Source organism: Bactrocera dorsalis, chromosome 3 (genome assembly GCF_023373825.1).
Source record: "Bactrocera dorsalis isolate Fly_Bdor chromosome 3, ASM2337382v1, whole genome shotgun sequence".
Taxonomy (NCBI): domain Eukaryota; kingdom Metazoa; phylum Arthropoda; class Insecta; order Diptera; family Tephritidae; genus Bactrocera; species Bactrocera dorsalis.
In genome coordinates this window covers 30,020,649-30,044,701 of record NC_064305.1, presented here as the reverse complement: position 1 = coordinate 30,044,701, position 24,053 = coordinate 30,020,649, and the positions used below count along the sequence as shown (strand labels likewise).

The following is a 24,053-nucleotide window of genomic DNA, read 5'->3' as shown; positions in this document are numbered from 1 at the left end:
TGTACTTACACCATTAACTTTAATTTGCTTTAAAATACCGTCAGAGACAACAAAGCAATACATCGTGTATAACTGTTCGAAATTTTTCTTTTCAAATCACTATCATTAATACCGTTGATGATGTGAACAACAATATGGTTTTCAAAAATACCACATTTATTGCCGTAAGCTACCATGCGACAATAAAATTCTTGAGGAGATTCGTTTTCCCCTCTTCTCATTTTCGACATTTTAATATGGGCATCGGCGACACTGTGTAACGTTGGAAAATCTTCAATAAATCGGTTTGAAAACGCGGACCAGGTCGTGTATACAACAGGCAAGGAATCGACCCACTGCTTGGCTGGTCCTTGCATTTTCTGTTGCACAGAAAAAAGAAGAAAATTGTCATCGATACTGTATACATTACGTAGCATTTCGACGCGTTGAATAAACTGTGTAGCATTTAATGACATCTTTGAAATTGGATTAAAAGATGGCAATAGATCAATTATTTCGCGCACATTAAACATTGGACGCGGTTGCCAATTTTGCTGGTGGTGGATTGGCGCATACGGTGGATCAGATATTACGGGACAAGTTGGATAAACAGGAACATGCGTGTACCTAGGGGTATGCTTAGGCATTGAATAAGCTATTTGCTCATACGTTTGCGTGACCGGTATCTGCTGCGAGGATACCGGTATTTGCGTTTGTGAGGTCGGTAACTGCAACAGAGGTGCAACAGAGAGGGAATTGCATTTGCGTGGTTGGTACAGAGAACGTATAATATAGAGAAGGTTCAGTTACGGACAAGCGTGTGAACTGTCAAGAGCTAACAAAATCCTATTAGTGGATTTCACCACTTTTGGCTCGGCAGGGGAAACATTAACAGAAATGAGTGAACAGAGCTGAGAATTCAATGAAAATTATGCTCAGAAATATACATTGCTTTTACAGACGCATGTTGGCCATTTGGCTTATATTTTTATACGTTTACATGCTATCATATCAATTGATATGAATATAATTTTGCGAATTTTTGTGAATTCATGCAAAATTGATAACATTATTATTAAATTATGCTATTTTCATGGTAATATTTGTAGTTAATGTCCAAATAAAAGCTACTTTTTAAATATTTCTTATCTTTGATAATATAATATAATTTCATATACCTGTATATATTCTATATATACATATGATATATTATCGTAATATCCTAAAAACATATGTTACAATAATAATATACATACATATGTATGTATGTAAATCACAACTTTTATCATTATCAAACTTTCATACGCATCTATCCTGCAGATATGTATGCAAGTACAAATCAATTTCATTTCAAATCAAGATATTATCAGTAATATAAAAAGCGCGCGCTTCTCTATATTTACGTGCACACATATGTTTGTATGTGCGTTTGACATTCTCACACAAATAATATATGCGTACGCATGTAAATCAAAAAATACAAACATTCTTCTGGAAAAACAACAATAGTCTCAAAAAATTCATACATACTTACAATATGAGTACACACGTAAATATATGCGTATGACTTTCCGACACAAACAATGCATACACAACATACATACTTACATGCGTTCACATGTGGATATGTCACCCGCAAAAGTTACAAATATTGTTCTACAAAAACAACAATCAATTGAAATAGCATCAGAAACCAATATGGCAGCCAATTGCCGACGTAAAACTTTATAGTAAAATACACAACAACAAAATTTTCATTCATGAACGCAAACGTACTTTCAAAAAGCATATTCGATTCATTCATAAAAGCAGACGCCATTACATCTCCCCGAGCATGCCTTGCCTACAAGCGTCTTTTCGCGACGATTTCAAAAGCTAAAATTCATAAATTGAATATATTTCTGAAATTTTATGGAAAAAAAGTGACAACCCCGCAAATATATATCTAGAATAAAATTGCCACCATAGTTTATTTGTCGATTTTCAAGTCAAGAAATACATATTTCAAAGAAAATATTCAATATTCCTCTGATTTATGTGTACAGTCAATCCCGGTTAAGTAGTACTCCGCTTAAATGAAAATCAAATCCCTCCCTCATCACTCTTAACAGCCTATATTATATCATGCTGCATCTCACGGTTTGTTTTCTGAAATACATAGAAATTATTGCTTTAAGTACGACTCGTTCAAGTATCCGCGGTCACTTACGTACCATATTATATTTTTATTTGTAACTAACGGGTGATTTTTTTGAGGTTAGGATTTTCATGCATTAGTATTTGACAGATCACGTGGGATTTCAGACATGGTGTCAAAGAGAAAGATGCTCAGTATGCTTTGACATTTCATCATGAATAGACTTACTAACGAGCAACGCTTGCAAATCATTGAATTTTATTACCAAAATCAGTGTTCGGTTCGAAATGTGTTTATCGACAAATTTTGTTCAGCGATGAGGCTCATTTCTGGTTGAATGGCTACGTAAATAAGCAAAATTGCCGCATTTGGGGTGAAGAGCAACCAGAAGCCGTTCAAGAACTGCCCATGCATCCCGAAAAATGCACTGTTTGGTGTGGTTTGTACGCTGGTGGAATCATTGGACCGTATTTTTTCAAAGATGCTGTTGGACGCAACGTTACGGTGAATGGCGATCGCTATCGTTCGATGCTAACAAACTTTTTGTTGCCAAAAATGGAAGAACTGAACTTGGTTGACATGTGGTTTCAACAAGATGGCGCTACATGCCACACAGCTCGCGATTCTATGGCCATTTTGAGGGAAAACTTCGGACAACAATTCATCTCAAGAAATGGACCCGTAAGTTGGCCACCAAGATCATGCGATTTAACGCCTTTAGACTATTTTTTGTGGGGCTACGTCAAGTCTAAAGTCTACAGAAATAAGCCAGCAACTATTCCAGCTTTGGAAGACAACATTTCCGAAGAAATTCGGGCTATTCCGGCCGAAATGCTCGAAAAAGTTGCCCAAAATTGGACTTTCCGAATGGACCACCTAAGACGCAGCCGCGGTCAACATTTAAATGAAATTATCTTCAAAAAGTAAATGTCATGAACCAATCTAACGTTTCAAATAAAGAACCGATGAGATTTTGCAAATTTTATGCGTTTTTTTTTTTAAAGTTATCAAGCTCTTAAAAAATCACCCTTTAATTATAAATATCTGTATCTTTGAATGTGGCACGTAACCGGGATTGACTGTATTTGTCATGGAATGTATGTATGCAAATATGTAAAGAAGACATATTTAGGCAATTCACAAGCTTTGTTGTATGTCTTATGTCATATTTTAATATTCTTAAAAAATATGACACTTGTGAGCACCCTTAACTGTTGTATGTCATATTTTGTCATATTTCTACACTTAATCAGGTGATTGCATATTGCATACTTTTGGGCGCACTACTTTCCATCCTACCGTCAGCTGCGTGTCTTCGATGAAACGACCATAAAAGCTTTGAGCCGTTGGTTTCTTAAAAAAAAAAAATATTTGACTTTGTTTTGTTTTTTTTAATTTTTAAATAAAATCATTTGCAACTACATAAACTTCAAAATATTTTCATATTTCACTTATATTCAACTTAATTTACCTGAATATCGTGGTTTCCTTCCATATTAATAACGAAATTTATTAAATTAATTAATTTCAAACATTAAATGCCAATAATAAGAAAGTAAACAAATACAGCTGATAGAATAGCGAACTCAAGAAACATAGCGCGCAGTGTTGTATCAGTCATATTTTAATTTTGCATGTGAAACAACAACAGTGTTGTTATGACAGTCATAAAAAAATATGACAATATGACGATATGACACAATATGACACCTTGTGAATACCCTAATTGACTTGCGCGTGCCACGTTGTACACGAATAGGGGTTGATTTTGCGCTTGCTCATATGCGATGTGTGTTTGTAAAAGTGTGTATGCTTCTGTGTCGGTACAGCTCCCATTTTCTACAAATATTATACGTTCTCTGCTTTTTAACAAAGTTTGGTTGCCCGGACAACGGAGTTTTTGTATGAAACAATGGGTGTGTATATTTACATACAAAGTTGTGAATAGACAAATTTACAAACATAATGCGAAAGATTCTTTCAAATTTGTTTACGTCCACACAAAATTACATACATACATATGTGAATATGTGAGCATTCGTGTATGGTTTTTTAAAATCTGTTTACATGTACACAATATGCATATGACTTTTAAGATTTTATCAAAACTTCAAATGCCCAAAGTAAATAAATACATATGTACATATGTATGTAGATATATAAATATATAACTTAAAAAAACATATATTAATTATAATTATATTAATTAAATATTTAAGTAATAGTACAAATATGACTTAATTAAACATTTCAATAGATTTAATGGATTTAATCATTAAATGGGTCAAATTGCACTTACATACATATGTACATATGAGCTTTGTTATCAAATATAGGGTGATTTTTTAAGAGCTTGATAACTTTTTTTAAAAAAAAAACGCATAAAATTTGCAAAATCTCATCGGTTCTTTATTTGAAACGTTAGATTGGTTCATGACATTTACTTTTTGAAGATAATTTCATTTAAATGTTGACCGCGGCTGCGTCTTAGGTGGTTCATTCGGAAAGTCCAATTTTGGGCAACTTTTTCGAGCATTTCGGCCGGAATAGCCCGAATTTCTTCGGAAATGTTGTCTTCCAAAGCTGGAATAGTTGCTGGCTTATTTCTGTAGACTTTAGACTTGACGTAGCCCCACAAAAAATAGTCTAAAGGCGTTAAATCGCATGATCTTGGTGGCCAACTTACGGGTCCATTTCTTGAGATGAATTGTTGTCCGAAGTTTTCCCTCAAAATGGCCATAGAATCGCGAGCTGTGTGGCATGTAGCGCCATCTTGTTGAAACCACATGTCAACCAAGTTCAGTTCTTCCATTTTTGGCAACAAAAAGTTTGTTAGCATCGAACGATAGCGATCGCCATTCACCGTAACGTTGCGTCCAACAGCATCTTTGAAAAAATACGGTCCAATGATTCCACCAGCGTACAAACCACACCAAACAGTGCATTTTTCGGGATGCATGGGCAGTTCTTGAACGGCTTCTGGTTGCTCTTCACCCCAAATGCGGCAATTTTGCTTATTTACGTAGCCATTCAACCAGAAATGAGCCTCATCGCTGAACAAAATTTGTCGATAAAACACATTTCGAACCGAACACTGATTTTGGTAATAAAATTCAATGATTTGCAAGCGTTGCTCGTTAGTAAGTATATTCATGATGAAATGTCAAAGCATACTGAGCATCTTTCTCTTTGACACCATGTCTGAAATCCCACGTGATCTGTCAAATACTAATGCATGAAAATCCTAACCTCAAAAAAATCACCCGTTATATGGAGAATATCCATAGTCGCTTGCGCATTGTAAATATGCGAATCTGTAAGCGTACATTGAAATTAGCATCATTTTTCTCATTTAACATTGAAAATGCTCAATTCTGCTATTTTCGACGCTCCTGGTAAATATTGGTGAAATCCGCTTATAGAAACGAGTACCCCTGATTTTGTGGTGAAATCCACTAATAGAAACGAGTACCCCTCCAAAAAATGAAATATCGTAAGTTTGGCAACGCGGTGAACCTTCTCTATATTATACGTTCTCTGGTTGGTACCTGCAATGGGGGTACTACTGATTGCACGGTATGTACGTTCGAAGATATGAGAAATGTATTTGTATCCAATGGTGACGAAAAACGTTGTGGTACAAAGTCTGAAGATGTTGCAGCAACATTTTGTCACAGTTCTATTTCGCGAATTGTCTTTTTTAACTCAGCAACTCGTTCTAACAATACCGAACTAGCACTTTCGTAATGCTCCTCGTTATGTTTATACCTCTCTAGATGCTTTATGAGTGTATTTTTGTTAACACTACAGGCGAGTCCTGTATCTCTACACATTTGTCTTAGATCAACGACGTTTTTATTGCGCAAATTTTCCATTATCACGTTTCGTTTTGCTACCGATTTTCAACGAGTTGAAGTTTTACGATATCAGCGAGCAAAGTACGCTTGCGCGCTGAATAATAAACGAGCGTAGCAAAACGAACACACGATTAATTTTCGTTGTATTCGTTTACGTTGTGACTACGGCATAACACATTCCAATGATATAGGCGAATCAATGGAACTCGTAGAACGTTAAAAACATTATGCGAGCGTATGGCTGTGAGAAACGTAAGTGAGACAATTTTGCATTATTCTCCGTGGTGTTGTATAAGCGACGATTTACGAATATATGGCGACAATGTGATGAACGATCGTTGTATTCTTTTTCGCCAACGATATGTGTGCATGCGTGAGAAGAATAACCACACTTCAATTTTTAGCGAGTGTTGTTCAGCTTATTCTGCTGAATGAAGAGCGACGAAACGAAAGAAAATGAGAGATAACGAATTCTCTCTGAATTTGTGAGAAGCAACGAGACAATTTTAAATTAACGTCAAATAATTTCACCACGAATGTTCAGCGGAGCCCCGATTTCCAAGAACTCTGCCAGCGGAGTCTCAACTTCGGAATTTTCTACGCATTTAAGAAATACAACTTTTTTTTATTTTATTTATTTTATTTATATTGCCAGAAATGTTTGAAGATTCGATTATTTCAAGGATAATTAGACTAATTCTTGTGGTGTTATTTGAAGTCATTGGTTTTTAGGAATAATTCAGACTTTAAAGCCAATATTGAACGTGCTTTTCAGGGCATGCAACTTGATTTCGTGCAAAGAGTATTCAGAAGTCAAAATTACTTGTTACAATTTTTCGCCGAAAAACGAGAAAAGTTTTACAATGATGGAATAATTTCTCTAGCGGAAAAATGGCAAAAAGTGGTCGACCAAAATAGTACATAGTTGAAGTTTGATTAAAAATACGAAAGGACTTTTTCGACTACTCAATAAAAAAGGTTTACATACATGGACTTGATTTTAATCGAACAGTTTGTAGGGCACCTATGTATATCTGCAGGCAGACGGACGTGGCATTCATGTCGTCGCACTGATCATTTATATGAATACTTTAACCCTAGTGTTGCCATCTGGCAACTCACAACTTTATCGTAACATTTTTGATGTTACACATACTCAGAACATTTTGACATATGGGCGATATTTGTGTTGCTTACGGTAACTTGAAAAATTCATCTTGGCCAAAAAAAATTAAGCCGCGAACATTTTCGAGCGTTTATTTTTTAACAACAGCAACAGTGCAACCTTAAACTTAAATTAGTTTTTGTAGATGTAGGTCCATCAAGGGTGAGTTTTTATCTATGGTATTTCGAATTCATTCGAGGTCTTAGATCATTTCAAGCCGAATTTCCTTAAGGTTGTCCAAAATCAGTTGTTCGTCCCGAAACTATTGATGCTGTCCACAAACTAATATTGCCAGATCGTCTGTGACCTATTTTGTGATAGAGAAAACCGTAGACATTTGTAGAACTAGCATGCATTCAATATTGGATGAAAATTTTACTATAAAAAAAACTTTTTCCATTGTATTCCACACAATTTGTCGATCGCGCAAAAGATGCTAATGTCGATTAGTCGGGGAAAATGTTAAAAAACTACAGTAGCTGTGATTCGAAATACATACTTCCATGAAATTGTGAGATATGATGAAACTAGAACTTACGCGAAGGCGCCCGAAAGCAGAGATACGTTTATTGGAATGTCAAGACCATTTATTTATACAGAAATATTAATAGTAAAAAAAAATGTTATTAGAGTTGCCAACAAAAAACGGAAATACTATTGTTTAAAAATACTACATTATTAGGGTGCAAGGTATGTAGCAAAAAATTAAAAAGCAATAAGTTAGGAATGTATTCAGTATAAATAAAACAATTTAGAAAGTACAAGTACAAAATAATATTATTTAAAAAACTACATTTATAGGGTTGCCAAGTATGTTCCAAAAAATTAGAAAGTCAAAAATTAATAGAGTACACACTTTGCAGAGTAATTTAAGTACTGAATAATTACTATTTAAAAAATATATTAATAGGGTTGCCACGTATCCTGCAAATAATTAGAAATAATACAATATAAAGAACTAATTAAGGAAAATAACTTAAATTACAAACATTAGTAGGGCTGCAAAAAAGTTAAAAAATAAGTTGAAAATGCAATACACAAGCCCTGCTAAGTAAAGTATGTAAGCTGAATTAAGAAAATAGAATATAATAGGACTATCTACCTTAGTTTCAGTACCTAATAAAGTAGTACGAATTTACAGCTGCATTGCCTAGTTTACCCACTTCGTTATCAAATATTTTGCGTGAAAACAAAGAAATATGCTTTTATTCAAGGCATACGCTTAATAGAGTTATTAATGATTCGGCACCACACTGTTCCTCTTCATTTCATATAGCATATCTGTGAACACTTTACGAATATATGAATGTAAATACATATGTACTTGTATGTATGCCACATGTGCATTTGCAAACTTTCTTTGGGCATACATGCACTCAAGCAGCCCCTGAAAGTATGCCGTTATGCCACAGCAGCTCAAAAAAATTTCAATGCCTGGCATTTTGAGTAATTATGACTTTTTAAATAATTTTACCACACAAAACCAACAAACACCCAACTGTGTACCTTACCACGTAACTAAAGCGACCGGTAATTGAACGAAAGCATAGGGCAGAGGAGAGAAGAAGGATGGGAGAGCAGAGAGTGATTAAAATTTAATAAGGAAATTAAGTGGGTGAACAACGGTCACGACGTTACGTAACCGAAACAAGATAAAACAAAAACAAAAGCTTAGAAAGTCATAGAATGGAAAGCAACAAAATGAAGAGGAAGAAATTTCAACAACATAGTGTTGTTTAGAAATGTCTGCGAACATGAGCGTACAAGAAACACTACCGTACTCCAACGCCGAGAGAGAGGGGGAAGGGACGCTTCTGCATACGTGGTTGCAAGCTAACGGTAAATTTTGGTGGGAAACTGCCGTCGAGGCGGTGGAGCCACTTAACTGCAAAAACAGCATGTAATTGAATACTTCCAGCAAACAAATGTGCACCAATAACAACAACACGACTACAGCAAAAAAAAACCGAACACCTACTGGAAATTTTGCAGAGTATTAGAAGAAAATTGAGAAAAGATTAATTGTCGTAAACATACATATAAAAATATTTCACATTTTCTAAAGGCTATACTGATAAACATTTTCTGATTAGCTTTATTTACTAAATTGGAACTTTTGGTATCTAAATGTAAGAACTAAACATTGCCTACGCTTTAGGGCGCTTGCATATATTAAGTTTGCTCTAATTCGTAACACAGTGAAGGAAAAGTGAAAGACAATAAAAATATTTACAAGTATATACAGGATCAGCATGCTGAGCTGAGTTGACTTAGCCAAGTCCATCTGTCTGCTTTAAGATATCGAGCTGAAATTTTGCACACGACCTTTTCTCCACAAGAAGCTATTCGTCTGTGGGAACTAAAGCATATAGCTGCCATATAACTGAGCGATCAGTATCAAATACTTGTCAGAAAACCTTTTGTATTTGACGAGAAATCTTAACAAAATTTTGCGAAGATTATTGTCCTAGGAAGGATCTAGCGATAAGATAACAATTTCTAAAACCAGATTAATGTAAACATTATTACATTGTGAAACAGGCAGCTTTTTCAACCGGTCTAAAACTCTTAAACTCATCTGACAAAAGTTCCAACAAAATAATTTTTTTAATTGTCAAATAAAAATGGCTAAACTATAATTTCGCCATTTTTATTCCTGATTAATATGTCTTATTCAAGGAATATTAAGTCTTGAAAAAGAAGTGAAAATAAACGTTATAAACGGAATAAATGACAGAAATAAATGTTGAAGATGATATGAAAATGGAGGAGGTGACCCAATGCTACGTGATAACAAACCGGTAAGCCAATCACCTGCCGGCTGAAGTAGAAAAGGAGGATAATTTTAAAGCCCATGGAGATGAGCACAAAGCTTATCGAACACGGTTTAAAAAAGAAAAAAAAAACATATGGGAAGAAAGAGGGAGCGCAAAAGATCGAAGATATTTATCACGTCGCCAGACTAGAGAATTAGTCGCTCCTACGATACTCGGGTACATATAACAAAAGCGGACCTTAACTAATATTAAGTACGATCATCTCAGCAGCATTTTCAAAGCTAATAGAAGAGTGTGTTATACCACTACACCAACAACAAAATCTGTAGCGCTCTCTGTCGACTTAGTTCCGAGTATTCATCCTTCATTCCACTCATCAAACATGACAAACAAACGCGACCAACAACTAAACGGTTCCACCATTAAATAATTGCCTAAGAAAACAAATTAACTGTAAAATGTATGTTAATACTTTATTTAACTTCTTGCGTTTTAAATGTTAGTATGTTTGTGTTATCGGAATAAATGGTGTGAAAATGAGCTCTGAACAAAGAGCCAACATAAAATTTTGTTTTAAAATTGGTAAAATTTTTACCGAAACGTTTCAATTGATAGCGAAGAGAAGAAACGACTGGCGCGCTGTTGCTGACTCGGCTATAATTGCGTAGGCGGTGTCTACGCCAGCAAAGAAGAAGAAGAAGTTTCAATTGATGAAACAAGTTTATGGCGATGATTGCCTATCCCGTTTCAGAACGGAAACCAAAAAGTTCGATTAATATTTTTTTTTTTCAATATTTCTTGAATCTGATTTTTTTTAAAGCCTAGCAATAATTTATAAAATCGTAAATCTAAATATTTAAAACCTAGACAAGATCAAGCAACGGATTAAGTTGTGTTGGTGACACTCGTTAAACGTTACACATCTCTTCTCTTCAGGCGTTTTTGATCATAGGAATGACTAAAGCATAGGCAATGGGTTTGGGTAACCTCGGAGTTTAGATATGTATACACTTCATACCACATCTTATAAAAAGCCTTAGGTAAGTCTAGAAATATTGCTGAACAGTACTCCCTGTGCTCAAATGCTTATTTCGTTAGTAATTCCACTTATTTGCTTTATTGTGCTTTGTTTTGAAGGAAACGCGAATTAGTACGTTGGTATTATATTATTTTCGTGGAGGAAAGGAGTCATCTTCGATAGTAATACATTTTCAAATACATTGGAAAGACAGGGTAGAAGACTGATTGGTCTGTATGAAGTCGGCTGTGTTAAGTCTTTCCCAGGTTTATCTATCAAGATAATCTGCGACTTTTCCATGAAATTGGAAAACTAAGAATTGCATTGAAGAGCACAAAAAGCACACAGAAATATTTGGTAACTCTTTTAGCATATTTGGGGTAATATTGTGGCGACTTTTTTTAATAAGCTCTTTTATGTCTCTAATAATTTCAAAACAAGAGGTCTTAAAAGACTCGAGTGACTCGTTAGCTGTGTTGGTTAAGATTGGCAAATTAAAGTTGTTAAAGGAAACATCTTTTCTACCTTTCCTAGGTGATTTTAAAAACAATTAACATTTTCCTCATCACTTCGGGCCTAATTTCCACCCAAGACTCGTATAGGCATGTTTGAGTCAATCGGTGGCTCATGAACTTTTGGGCTTTCCAAAAGGAATAAATATTTGTATAGTAATAAGACAACGTTTCCAAAATTATTGTAGTCATAAAAAACATTTAAAAGGCCAATTCGAACATATAATTTATATTAAAAATTTTGTGTCAATTAAACTTTTTAGAAAGAAGAAAAAACGTTAACTTCGGTTGCACCGAAGATAAATACCCTTCACAGGTGCATTTCTGTTAGTAACTATGTGCTCAGTTTGTATGGAAGCTATATGCTATAGTAATCTGTTCTGAACAATTTTTGTGAAGATTATATTGTTACCTTAAGCAGTAATCCATGCCAAATTTCGTGAAGATACCATGTCAAATGTGAAAGTTTTCCTTACAAGAACTTGATTCAGATCGTTCGGCTTGTATGGCAGCTATATGCTATAGTTAACCGATCTGAACAATTTCTTTTCATATTACATTATTTCTATAAACAATAACTCATACCAAATATCGTGAAGATATGTATATCGTCAAATGACAAAGTTTCCCATGCAAATATTTGATTCCGATCATTCAGTTTGTATGGCAGCTATATGCTATAGTTAACCGATCTGAACAATTTCTTCGGAGATTACATTGTTGCTTTAGAAAATAACCTGTGCAAAGTTTTGTGAAATGTGAAAGTTTTCCATGCAAGAACTTCATTCCGATCGTTCAGATTGTATGGCAGCTATATTTTATAGTAATCCGTTCTAAAAAATTCCTTCGGAGATTACATTGCTGATTTAGAAAATAACCTGTGCCAAATAAAAACATTGAGAAATATGAAAGTTTTCCGATCGCTCAGTTTGTATGGCAACTATATGTTATAGTGGTCCGATATCGGCAATTCCGACAAATGAGCAGCTTCTTGAAGAGCAAATGACGTTTTCAAAATTTCAAAATTATTTAAAAATCTGAGGGACTAGTTCGTATATATACAGAGAGACGGACAGCTCGACATACTGTTCATTTATATATATATTTTATAGGGTCTCCGACCCTTCATTCTGGGTGTTACAAACTTCGTGACAAACTTAATATACCCTGTTCAGGGTATAATAATGTGAAAACCTTATGAAAGTTAATAATACCATACAAATAAAAACTATAAATAAGTTTCAATGTCCCCTTAAAAAATGCAGAGTTCGGCTTTAAATATTATGCCGTATTGTTTGAAAATATTTGGCAAATTTTTTTTTTAAATAATTTTGCAACCTTCGCCAAGTTATAGCTATCATACATAGGCTGCTAAATATATTTCTGGACTAGGCAACACTAAGTGTTGCCAGGTGCAATCTGACATTTCCATTGGAAAGTTTGAAATGTTTTAGCATAACATCACTCAGGACGTTTTGTCATTTAATCGTGAATTGTTTTATTTACAGGGAATTAAAAAATTCATCTCGGCCAAAAAATGGAATTAATTCGTGAACATTTTCGTGCGATCACTTTCGACGTGGCTTATCACGACAAGAGTGCATCGATGAAGTAAAATCTTTGTATGGCTATAAAGCACCATCCTATAGCACTGTGAAAAACTGTTACAACGAATTCAATCGTAGCATACGCTCGCTCAAAGACGAATTCCGTGAAGGTCGTCCAAAAACAGCCGTTGTGCCAGAAAACATCGATGCCGTACGTGAACTGATAATGCAAGACCGTCATGTAACATACCTTCAGATAGAAGCATGTCTATGAATTTCTCCCACCAGCATACATTTGATATTGCATGAACACCTGGCCGTAAAAAAGATTTATTCTCGTTGGATTGTTCATTCAGCACAATTTGACAATCGCTCAAAAAAAGGCTCGTGTGGATTGGTGTAAAGATATGCTGAAAAAATACGATCGCGGTGCTTCAAAAGACGTTTATAAGATCGTCACAGGTGACGCATCATGGATCTATGCGTATGAGCCCGAAACAAAACAGCAATCGACCGTGTGGGTCTTCCAAGACGAGCCAAATCCAACGAAAAAAAAAAACAAAAAAAAATTATTATTCATTATTAGGCCAGAAATATATATAGCAGTCCTCGTAAGAGAAATTTTAAAATATTAAAATTTTAAAATATTATTTTCAAATAATAATGGCAACTTTAGCAGGGATATTATTGTCATAAATGTACACTCAGCGAAAAAAAAACCCACGCACTCTACTTTTATATAGCGCAAAACTTGGATTCATATTATTCTAAGATAAACATTTTTTCTTTGAGGGTCAACCACTTTTATTTAGTTTATGTTTCAAGCATTTTTATATAAAAAACTTATAGTTTAACACTTGTTATAGATAAAAATGTAAAAACATGCACATAACAAACCACAGAAGTAAAATTTGTTATAAACAATAATGTAGTTTTTAAACAAGTTATTTACATATTTTTCAATATAAATAATATACTTAATACCAACGCACCAATTTGGTTTTCGCGCTAAACATGGCACTGCAGAGCAAGTAAATAGAATTACGATTCACTATTTATAGCTCTACAACGGCTGAACCGATTTGGGTGAAAATTGGTAGAGAAGTAGCTTAGAACCAAGGGACGGACATTCTATATTCTATCAACTTGCAAGAATCAACGTTCTAGCAACTTGAAATTAAGTATAGGATAAGAATCTAAGAAATTTTGTATATTCTTATACTCTATACTCGTATAACTCATACACTGACTCACAAATTCCGCATAAGATTTCTCAGAAAAACGAAAATAATTATACAATTATGTACTCGTAGTTTATGGGAGTTGGGGAAGTGTCGCTTCGATTTTATCTATTATTTATTATCATGCCACATACTAAAAAACATGTTTCCTGGGTTTCATTAAAGTACCTCACATACAATCACTTATCATATGGAGTAAAGTCCGCCGGAATACTCGAAAATACTAATATTAGTTTTATGGGAACTAGGTGAAGTTTTCCCCAATTTTATTTATTTTAAGCACAAAAATAAACTATCATGAGTAAAATACGTTCTGCAATTTTTATTGAGATAACTTAAATATCGGCCGATATATTCAACCTCAGGTAACATGGAAGTTCGAAAATCTTTATATTATGTAAATGGAGGCTCAGGGAATTATTGACCTGGTTCAACCCATTTTTGATACCTAGAATAACTATTCTTAGGACAGGATTCTCTCTGAATTTCAATGGTAAATCTTAAATATTGAGCGATAATTCGGTACCTATAGATTTGAAAAGTTTTACTTGGACTTGGACAATTTTTTGTGGTGGCACACACTAAAAATATTATTCGTGCAAAGTTGTATCCCGATATAATAATTACTCTTTAATTTTTTTTCTGGAAACTGAACAAATCAAGAGGAACTAAAAATTGTGTTATATGGGAAGTATGCGTGGTTGTTGTCCGATTTTGCTTATTTTCACACTGTAAGATATGAATGTTTCATAAAATGATACATACTAAATTTAGTCGAAATTGGTTTGGTCAAGTAGGCGGTGCCACGCCCATTTTCCGATTTCTCATAAAGATACTTCATACCATCTTGGATGTAAAATTTAATGTCTGTGGCGTTACTAGTTATGGATTTAACTACAGATACCTTTTTTTCTGCTTTAGAGAGCAGATACAGTATATTAGACAAATCTTTAGATGTATTTCAGACGAAGTTTGCAAAAAGTCAACAACCCTGAGACTCATTGACCTTGCTCAAGGTAAAAAAAAGGTTATTGTTCTTGCTAAACTTAAATAAAGGGGCTATTGGCCTCACCTAAGGTTATTGTCCTGTTATGTAAACAAATTGGTAAGTGTTGTTGTAAACTAAGATGTCGGAAGGATTATTGATATCGTTAAAGATTTACAAATGGGTCATTGACACGATATTGTTGTCTTCGCCAAATATAAAAAGATAATTCATTCACCTCAGTCAGGGTTATAAATCTTGCTAAAAGTAGCTTTGGAAAGTGTTGTTGGTATCAGAAAGGACACTGATATCGCAATTATTTATAAATTTGTACCTAGAAATTTTCAAGTGCCCAGAATTCATATGAATGACTGAGACACACCTTAATCTGAACAAAGTGTTAGCATTATGCTAAAAAGTGGCCCTAAACTCAATCCAATCCTAAAATTTATGTGACATGACTTAAAACAACTTATTTATTTCTAAAAACTTAGAAGTTTTTAATTGGAGTTCACTGTACCCCACAATATAAACATTGCATGATAAAAGAGAAAACTTAAACTCCAAAGCAAAAACAATATGAAAAATTTGCTTCTACCTTTTGCATTAACAGCTTAACTGCCTTGCCCACATGAACAAACAACCCGAACTCACATAAGCAAATAACTGCAATATGCACACCCATATAACATGTATTATGCGCCTTGCCGCTGACGAGCTAAAAGTTACAAATATCATGAAAGGAAAATATTGTTACTCATACGCCAGGTTAGGCGCTCACAACGGTGTCAGAAAATCTAAAAGAAATCCGCATACATACACACTCGCACAAGCAAACGAAATGAATTCCCATCAACACAGGATACAACGTTTGTGGGTGACTGTGGATTTTCTAGTTGTTTGTAGAGATGAGCCATATGGTGATTTTTCGATATCTGTGATTTCAGCGATTGCTATTTTTAAATCACTGTGATTTTATATTGCTATTGCGATCGCAACTAAGTCGACGTTAAAACGTCGTTGTTGTTGTTGTAGCGGCAGATTCAGCCAATTTGACACTGTTTGGCCGAATGAAAGTCCTGATCTGTTCCACTTACGTAGACCCGACTGTCGTGGAAACGACGAAAACATTTTGTCGTTATTGGCGGCAAATTCTCTTTTGACTCCTGTAACTCGAGTCAAGTTTTTCCGCCTTTCTTTTCACTACATTTTTGCAAATGTTGGAGCGGTTCGGCTACCTGACACTTAGACCGTATAGCATAGTTCATTTGTATGTTGGTATGATGGTTTCACACATTTCTTAAAAGGAATTACCATTAGTGTGGTGATAATTTGTTTGTTTAGAATACCCGCTTTTAATATTTTCAAAATCTTTGGGAAAATAACCAGTTTCGAACTGCGATCGCAATCGCAGTTCATAGAAGCGAACTGCTATTTCTAAAATGTGATCGCAGTTGCGATTTGCGATTTTTCAATCACAGTGAAAAAATCACCGGTAGTGAAATATCGCTCATTACTAGTTGTTTGCAGTATTCTTGTACAACAAATATGTTCATTACGCAAATAAAATAGCGCGCGAGCATAGGCGCACACGCCAAATACATATATAGATGTCTGCGGCTGACGCGGGACTGTCCGCCAAACCGTTATCCCTGTCACCGCGCAGTATACTGGGTTGTATGTGTGTGTGTGTGTTTAGTTTTGCATAGTGTATTTGCATAACTGGTTTGTTACTCTTGAGAAAATTTTATAACCTGCAACAATAACATGCTGAAATAATACAATAACAAAGTGTGCGCAATGTGGTTTTGCGGTGCGTCGCCGAGTGTTTCTTCGTTGGGCGCCGCCACACGCCGCAACCAAAGCGGAAGCGGCACATTTAAATGATGCGCTGCCATGTTAAATATTTTCACAAGGAATTATGCGCTACCTTCTATGGCGGCAACAGTTCGAAACAACAATAAAAAGTTCATCAACAACGCGGTGTTAATACTACTGGGTGAATCTGTGCGATTTGGCGTAGGAACGCGCAAAGCAAACTATGCAAGCGGAAATATAGTGCGCAACATTTGCTGTTACAAGTGCGTACACTGCGCGTTCATTATGCCATGCTTGAGCACGTAGAGCGCTGAATCGTAACGTAGCAGCCCTTATTTACTACCTACTGCTCGCTACAAACTTTGCGTATAGCGTTAAACACACTTAGGCGGCACTAAGCGTTTTAAGAAGTTAAAATCTTATCGGTCTACGAAACTCTTAGGTATACCTTCAACTTCACTTATAGTTCTGCACTGCTTCAAAACTATTTTTTTTTTGTAATTTATAAATTTTCATAACGGAAACTCTACAGTTATTGCATTAAATTTTCTCATGTATTAGCCACTCAGATTTCCCTACACACACATACTTTTACTTTAGCGCGCCTAACTTTGGGATATGCTTGGTTGCCACTACCGCCATTTCGCAACTCATGAAAACTACAAAATTCGTACAAACTTTTTATCGCACAATCTCAAAATTGTAGCGCAAATCGCTTTGACGCACTCTGACAATTAAAAACTCATTTCCTTAATTTGCAAGCAATCGTTCTATATGAGTTCAAGAGGATTCGTAGCATATTTTAATGCGTAGCTTACGCGATGGAGTCATGTGTAGAAGTTCACGCAAGTGAGGAAAGCTCTCTGATTGCCATTCACTTGGGAGTGGCCAGAAACGATTCTTTTACATATGACTCAAGCAGCTCACGACTTTCGGTCTTTGACCAAGTATCCTCTGGGTAGTCTAAGAACATCCGTTCGAAGGCGAGCTAAAGTAAGAAGGCGAAACATCCCCTGCATAGGGTTGTGCGCTGGGTTTGGGACCCCCCATGTAAAAAACACCCACAAAGGAAAAACCACCAACAGCCTCGGATGAGTGACCCTCTTTTTGATGACTATGGCAAACGAATTAAGGACTATGATTTGAGGGCATGCACCTGGAATGTCCGGTCCCTTAATTGGGAAGGTGCCGCGGCCCAGCTGGTTGATGTCATCGTGCAAATAAAGGCTGACATCACCGCCGTCCAAGAAATGCGATGGACAAGGACAGAGACGAGTAGGTCCTTGTGACATTTACTACAGTGGCTATATAAAGGAGCGCAAGTTTGGTGTTGGATTCGTGGTGGGAGAGAGATTCCGTCGTACTATCATTCACTCCGGAACGTCTAGCCACAATCCGCATCAAAGCGAGGTTCTTCAACATATCGCTGATTTGCTCCCACGCCCCGAAGGAAGAGAACGGTCGGTAAATTCAGCCTCCACGAGGAAACATCGTCAAATGGGTTGAGGCTGATCGACTTCGCCGGGGGCCGAAATATGGTTATCTGTAGTACTAGATTCCAGCATAAGAAGATTCATCAAGCTACCTGGCTGTCTCCGGATCGAAAAACTACCAACCAGATCGATCATGTTGTGATAGACGCAAGACACGTCTCCAGTGTTTTAGATGTGCGTGCGCTCCGAGGTCCTAACATCGACTCGGACCACTATCTTGTTGCAGCCAAAATTCGCACCCGCCTCTGTGCAGCAAAAAGCGCACGCCAACAAACAAAAAAGGAAGGAAAAGAAGAGCTGGTACGACGAGAAGTGCCGTGTCGCAGCGGAGAGAAAACAGGCTGCCTACCTCGCAACGTTACGATCGAGCGCAACACGTGCGGGATGGGATAGATACCGACAGTTGAAGAGAGAAGCGAGGCGCATTTGTAGACAGAAAAAGAAAGAGGCCGAAATGCGTGAGTACGAAGAGCTTGATAAGCTGGCCGACAGGAGTAATGCTCGAAAATTCTACGAAAAGATGCGGCGACTCACAGAAGGTTTCAAGACCGGAGCATACTCTTGTAGAACCCCCCAAGGTGATCTAGCCACCGATGCCCAGAGCATACTTAAATTATGGAGGGAACACCTCTCCAGCCTGCTGAATGGCAGTGAATGCACAACGCCAGGAGAAGGCGAACCCGATACCCCAATCGATGACGATGGAGCAGACGTTCCATTGCCCCACCATGAAGAAGTTCGAATAGCAATTGCCCGCCTGAAAAATAACAAAGCGGCAGGGGCCGATGGATTGCCGGCCGAGCTATTCAAACACGGCGGCGGAGAGCTGATAAGGTGCATGCATCAGCTTCTTTACAAAATATGGTCGGACGAAAGTATGCCCAACGATTGAAATTTACGTGTGCTATGCCCAATCCATAAAAAAGGAGACCCCACAATCTGTGCCAACTACCGTGGGATAAGCCTCCTCAACATCGCGAACAAGGTTCTATCGAGCGTATTGTGTGAAAGATTAAAGCCCACCGTCAACAAACTGATTGGACCTTATCAGTGTCGCTTCAGACCTGGTAAATCAACAACCGACCAGATATTCACCATGCGCCAAATCTTGGAAAAGACCCGTGAAAGGAGAATCGACACTCACCACCTATTCGTCGATTTCAAAGCTGCTTTCGACAGCACGAAAAGGAGCAGCCTTTATGCCTCGATGTCTGAATTTGATATCCCCGAAAAACTAATACGGCTATGTAAACTGACGTTGAGCAATACGAAAAGCTCCGTCAGGATCGGGAAGGACCTCTCTGAGCCGTTCGATACCAAACGAGGTTTCAGACAAGGCGACTCCCTATCGTGCGATTTCTTCAATCTGCTGCTGGAGAAAATTATTCGAGCTGCAGAACTGAATCGAGCAGGTACAATCTTTTATAAGAGTGTACAGCTGCTGATGTATGCCGATGATATTGATATCATCGGCCTCAACACCCGCGCCGTTAGTTCTGCTTTCTCCAGGCTGGACAAGGAAGCAAAATGAATGGGTCTGGCAGTGACCGAGGGCAAGACGAAATATCTCCTGTCATCAAACAAACAGTCGTCGCACTCGCGACTTGGCACTCACGTCACTGTTGACAGTCATAACTTTGAAGTTGTAGATAATTTCGTCTATCTTGGAACCAGCGTAAACACCACCAACAATGTCAACCTGGAAATTCAACGCAGGATTACTCTTGCCAACAGGTGCTACTTCGGACTGAGTAGGCAATTGAAAAGTAAAGTCCTCTCTCGACGAACAAAAGCCAAACTCTTTAAGTCGCTCATAATTCCCGTCCTGCTATATGGTGCAGAGGTTTGGACGATGACAACAACCGATGAGTCGACGTTACGAGTTTTCGAGAGAAAGGTTCTGCGAAATATTTATGGTCCTTTGCGCGTTGGCCACCGCGAATATCGCATTCGATGGAACGATGAGCTGTACGAGATATACGATGACATTGACATAGTTCAGCGAATTAAAAGACAGCGGCTTCGCTGGCTAGGTCATGTTGTCCGGATGGATGAAAACACTCCAGCTCTGAAAGTATTCGACGCAGTACCCGCCGCGGGAAGCAAAGAAAGAGGAAGACCTCCACTCCGTTGGAAGGACCAAGTGGAGAAGGACCTGGCTTCGCTTGGAATATCCAATTGGCGCCACGTAGCAAAGAGAAGAAATGACTGGCGCGCTGTTGTTGACTCGGCTATAATCGCGTAAGCGGTGTCTACGCCAGTAAAGAAGAAGAGAAGAAGAAGCTTACGCGTACATGTATTACAGTTCGCTTGACTTTCGCCTTTGTATCTTAGAAATATTAAATGAGTTGCTCCAGTTTAATCAAAGGATAATGAAATCTTTGTAATCTGCTCCTCAAATCACAGATTGATGCTTCTGGTGATTGCGAATAAACGTATACTACTACACATAAACTTTTACGACTATTACGTTTGAATTAGTTGAATTAGTTTGATGCTATAGTAAGAGTTGTATGTTGTCTAGAGACTTAAGGTAGTGTAACTTGTGCCTATTGACTTGACTTCTTTGAAGGGTGGTTTTTTTTATAGGAAAATAAAAGTGAATTATCTTGAATATTTAGAGTGTTTTTATTTACATTTTGAAATCATAAAAAAAATTGATTTGAAAAAATGTAATACTTTATTACTGTTATTATTGTCACTCGAAGTTGGAACCTCAAAAAAAATGCACCTGGGTAGCCCGGATGGCTTTGGCTCTTGATGCCATCTGAAATCAAATATTTTTGATTATTCTTAATTTACAGACATGTCATTCTGGTCGGAACTACTGAAGTTAAATTTCAAGGATAAATAACAAAATGGCGGACTTTAAAAAAAGTCCTTTTATTTCAGCAAAGAAAGGGTTTTAAAATAAAAAGTCAGGAGTGAAAAAAATTCTCGTTAGTTCCGACGAGAACTAGAAGAGTGTAGAATAGCCTGTTAAAAATTGAAATCGATTCAGTAGAAAAAAAGTTAGGACCCTGGCCGACCAGAAAAACAATGTTTTGAGAAAAACGCGATTAAAGATCAACAACTCCGAGAGATAGGACTCCGAGGCGCTCTAGGAAACTCGTTATAACTCCCGAAATATTTCGAATTTCTTTCCGAAATTTTCATAGCATATTTTCAAGACATTGTACTTTCAAATTAAGCAAAAAAAAAGGTTTCAATTTTTTGAACCAAAGTTACCAGACTACTACCTTAAAGTAAATTTCGAAATAACACTTAATGGAAACACAGTTCTCCACAATCCGGCCACTCTTATTATTTTTCATACAATTTTAATTTTTTTCAGAATCATAAATTTGAGTGTGATGTTAATACTTCCTTGAAACTCAAACCATTAATTGATAAAAATAAAAAGTGTAGATGTGACGTTCCAAAAAATTCTTGCTGAACAAAATGACATAAGTAGCAATAGTTTTCTAACCCTGAAGTTTCAGATAAGAAAACAACCACGAAACGATTTTTATAATTCCAAAAAGTCTGTATTATTTAAAATTATTATTATAATAAATATCTGAAAAATAGAAAATTCCGGGATTTACTTCTTTACTGTTAAAAGCAAGTGTCCGATATACATATATCTGAAAAGATAGCAACAACAATTTTGTTATGTTTGTTTAAATGAGTTAAGCATCCACCCCCTCTACTCAGTAAAACTGGCGCATCCTAATGCAACAGTGCAATTCACCACAGGATGCCACTACAATACAACACCAATACAATCCACCACACTCGCACCAACCCAACTAACAAAAGCAATTTACAACGGGGAAGCTGACATTATTCGTCCTAAACAATTCGACAGGTCAATTCGCTACCGACAGTCGCCACATAAACTCTTCGACACCCACATTCGATCTACACAAGCCGCACATCAACATTCGCGCATTAAAATTCGTCTTAAAAAACATTCGATACTGCGCCGCGACACCATTACTTTTGGTTCCGATTGACAGCGTTCCGGCCGTGCCGATTTGCAGCGATACAACACATTGGACGTTATTTTAATAATACCACAATTTATGTAAGATCGCACTACACATTAGTAGAAATAAAGGATTAATTCCAAATATATTGTACTATGCCTAAATACACTGTTTTTTCATTTTAAACGCTAACGCGAGTGCGGGTGCAAATCGAAACATCTAAATACAGTGATTTGTATTCCTCACTAAGTTGGTCACCCAAGTAACTAATGTTGAAGTTTCGAAATTACAAATTTTGTTTTATTTTATTTTGCTATTAATGGCAAAAAGTTTAACTAATCTTCGTATTAAGGATTCAGTCCCGAAAAATGCCGATTATTAAATAATTATTATGCTGATAGATATCTCAAGAAAAAAGCAGTTTTTCAATCTAAAAGATTCGGGATTACAATTTTTCAATACCGAAGTTTATGGATTTTTTTATTTTGCTGTTGAAGAAATTATTTGAATGTTTTTTCAATATTAAAGATGCTGTCCAGTATTAATACTTTCTTTATATTTATTTGGTTTTTCTTCATATTCATTTGGCTTTCAAGGTGTACGGACGTGTTTTTTTTTTTTAACTCGCTCCGTGTATTCACATTGTGCAAAAAGTAACCAATTAATAATAATAAAATAAAAACAAACAATCAATAAAAATCAGTGCGCACAAATTATTATTTATAAACAGAAACAAATAGTGCACGAAATAAATAGATAAAAACAAAACTCAAAAAAAAAAAAAACAATAATGAGTGCTTTGCAGCCTCACCAGGAAGGCCGTAGGCATTCCTTAAATGCCTACTTCAGCTTTGTCGACACATCAACAATAACAACTTCTGGCAATAAAAAGGGTAACGGCGATGATGAATCTTCGCGGCGATCAGCAAAACGCAGTCAGCAGAGGCGGCAGAAAACAACAATCGGGCAACAACAAATGCGCTGACAGCAACCAGTCTGCAGGTAATTGCAAGCGCACAGGCAACGTAGAAAATCACAACGCAAGGTGAGAACGTAATAAAAAAAGGCCCGTCTGTACAAACAGGCATTGACCGCTACGTCAATATAAAAAGGAAATTAAGTCCTTCAAAGTCAGCGGTCAACCCTAAAAAATTTCAAGGCGGCACACCAAATAAAAATAAAACGGAAGTCTTAAATGGCAACAGATTTGCCATACTAAGCAATGGTTCAAATGACGATGCGAAGGGTATCAGCACAGTCGTTAATGCCAAACCACCTCCAATATATTTGAGCAGTAATATTCTTGTTGCAAAATTAAGTGAAATTGTTGGCACTAACAATTTTCATATAGTGCCTTTGAAAAAAGGCAATATAGATGAAACAAAAATTCAGTCCTACACTGAAAAAGTTTCATGGAAATCGTTAAATTTTTGTCAAATAAAAACAAATATTATTATTCATAGCAACTGAAGAGCTTTAAGGGCCTAGTTGTTATAATCAAGGGTATAGAGTCCGCCGTGGACTCTAGTGAAGTCAAAGAAGCATTGGAAGAA

At 36.5% G+C, this 24,053-nt stretch overlaps 1 pseudogene; it reads left to right on the top strand.

Annotated features, from left to right (window-relative positions):
• The first annotated feature begins 9,868 nt into the window (after window positions 1–9,868).
• Window positions 9,869–24,053, top strand: part of LOC115066058 (uncharacterized) — a 54,055-nt pseudogene continuing 39,870 nt past the window's right edge.